This window comes from Tiliqua scincoides, chromosome 6 (assembly GCF_035046505.1).
Source record: "Tiliqua scincoides isolate rTilSci1 chromosome 6, rTilSci1.hap2, whole genome shotgun sequence".
NCBI classification, from domain to species: Eukaryota; Metazoa; Chordata; class Lepidosauria; order Squamata; family Scincidae; genus Tiliqua; species Tiliqua scincoides.
The window spans coordinates 64649482-64652657 of record NC_089826.1 but is presented as its reverse complement, the minus strand read 5'-3'; positions in this window follow the sequence as shown (position 1 = coordinate 64652657).

Sequence of the window (3176 nt, the reverse complement as noted above, 5' to 3'; positions counted from 1 at the left end):
TGCGATACAATAATAATAATAATAATAATAATAATAATAATAATAATAATAATAATAATAATAATAATAATAATAATAACAACTTTATTTTTATCCCGCCTTTCTCCCCAAAGGGACTCAAGGCGGCTTACAACATATAAAACATAATTTAAAAACAAATTAAAAACATATTAATTAATTTAACATACAAGGACATCTGCAAGAGGGATCTGAAGGCCTTAAGAGTGGACCTCAACAGGTGGGAAACCCTGGCCTCTCAGCGGCCCGCTTGGAGGCAGGCTGTGCAGCATGGCCTTTCCCAGTTTGAAGAGACACTTGGCCAACAGACTGAGGCAAAGAGGCAAAGAAGGAAGGCCCATAGCCAGGGAGACAGACCAGGGACAGACTGCACTTGCTCCCAGTGTGGAAGGGATTGTCACTCCCGAATTGGCCTTTTCAGCCACACTCGACGCTGTTCCAGAACCACCTTTCAGAGCGCGATACCATAGTCTTTCGAGACTGAAGGTTGCCAACACCTGTAGTGGGAAATAGTCTTCTTATGCTTTCTTATATCAACTTAGCAGGCTTCATCTAAAATCTGTGTAATTTTTGACCTTTTTGATTAAGTGAGCCTGAAGAATTTCAGGATGTTTCCATTTAAGCCTGTAACAAAGTGCTTATTCTAGAAAATTACTTTTTGAAATGGTAATGACCTTTGACAACTTTCCTCAACTAAATATACTATAAGGGCATTTTAAAACCAGTGGGACCCTTTTCGGAAAAGTTCCTTGAAGCCCAAGACTCTGATGATCAAAGCACACTTACTATCTGAGAAAGAACACTTAGATTGCAAGACAAGACATGTGACGTGCTATACAAATGCTAAGAATTGCTATTCTTATTATTTCAAGCGGCATCCTTTCAGTACATGTAAACATCCTGTTCCTTAATAAGTTCCCCCTCCCCCCAGTGGTATTAAATTTCATAGCTCAGATTTAGTTAAAAAAAACAAAAACCAATTATTTCTTATTGTTAAAAGTCCAAGTATATAATCCTGCGCACACTTAATAGGATTATGGTCCAATCCTATACGGCACATATGGTGGCAGAACTCCTGGTCTGTCACCGTAAGAGCTGCTGTGGCATCATAAAAGTCAAGCTCCTGTCATGCACTTTGGGGCCACTGGTACAAACAGCCAGAGGTTCCACATTTATGGTAGCAGCTCCCGCCCAGACACTGCGCTGGAGCAGGTGGCAGAGTGGGTGGTTCATGGATAGTTTGGGGGAGGAGCAGGGCAGGGAGAATGGAGGGCAGGGTGTGGCTCAGGGTGGGATGGGGCAGTGCTTTGAAACTGGCCACTAGCCTTTCCACTACCATAAATGACTCTACACACCGGCTCAATCCTAGATCGGATCAGGCAAAAAATGAACAGCCCAATCACATTGCCCGCCACTCCATAGCATGCAGCTATTCCAACAGAGCACACACTGCATGCTATACTGGGGGGAGGATTCAGATGACCAGTGAGAGGTAAGTAGAAATCTGTTTTACTTACCTCCCTGTAGGCTGCCTGATTGCCTCTAGGTATTCTCAGACCCACCCGAGATATTTTGTAGGCATAAGTCCAAAGGGGGAAGGATAGGTTGGAAAATTGGGGATAGGATCCAACATGTGCTTTTGCTACTGAGATCCATCCCCTCCAGTTTGGTCCCCATCCCTGCCCACACTCCTCTCCACTTTGGACCTCTCCCAAACTGCCCACAAACTGAGCACTCTGCCACCTTACCAGGGCCATCAAAGTACCTGGCAATTCTGGTACCCCCTCGTGCAGCCTCTGGCCATTTCGTCCAGCAGTGTGACATCTGCACCGTCGCAGGGCCATTTATGATAGCAAATCAATAGATCAGTTGTAATAAATGACCCATGGGCTGTAAATGAAACATGCATTCAAGTCAATTTGAAACGAATTGCTCTTCGGCTCCAAAGACAGACAGAATAAGTCTCTGTGATGCATCAGGTATATTCAAGACTACAGAAGATAAGGTATTAGAATTTGGCCACCAGGTCACAGCTGATGAGGTTTCCACAACAAACAGAATTTACCCCTAAAAATCAATAAGGCATGAGTCAGTGTGCTCACAAACAAGGTTTTCATTTTCCTTGGCATGGTGTAATGTGTCATAATTATTCTTGATAAATGCTATAACCTACCGCCTTGAGCTTAGCGCTCTTCAATAATGCCCTTGGGCCATATTCTTAACTGGTAAGAACACATTTCTGTACAGAATTAAAATCAGTGTTGCCAAGCCAATGTACATATATCATGCAGTACAGCATAACTGAAATCAGGCAGATCAGTCTGGGCGTATGTAAGTGGAACATTGTGCTACATGCTATTTTTCAGAATTGATGAATCCTGTCTAAAACAATGACTTCCAAGCTACTCAAGAATGACATTTACAATTACCTTAAAAAAAAAAAAAGGTTCAGTTTCTTGGCAAAGAAGAATATTCTAAAAAGCCACAGCAGCTAAAATGTTGCTTCCATATATTGATCTTTCTCAGTCCAGCAACGCTTCATGGGGCCTGGCTAGATAGATTACTACATGATCTATTTCTAGGCTGCAGTTCCAAAAGCCATTATACCTGAAGAATGCATTGATGATTCCAAACCTCTAATAGTATCAATAAAACAGTTAAATATGACTATTACTTTGCATTACTTGAAAGCAATTCTTAATCTTCACCAGCATACCGTTAGCAGCCAGTGACAACAAGAACAGTATTCTCTGATGTCAAGAGTTGTGCTAGATTGATATCTGAGGATGAACTGAATGGGACCAAAATTGTATTTTTTTTTTGCTGAAGACACTCCAGCTCATACTTAGCAAGGACATTTGCTTATACTGGAGAGAAAACAGCAGGCGTTGCCATGAATGGCAACGCACATAGTGGCTGTCCGTACCAGGGGTGTCAAATTCATTTCATATAGTGGGCTAAATAACATTCAGGAGGCCTGCTGAGGGCAGGAAGTGATGTCATTAAGCAAGAAGTGATGTCATGTAGCAAGTGAGGACTAGAAATAAACGCTTTTTTCTCACCTAGGAACTCATTAGCTGCAAATGACAGAAAATATGCAAATATTGACCATGTTTTCAAGATATGGGGGAGCCTAATTAACATATGGGTTGCCCTTT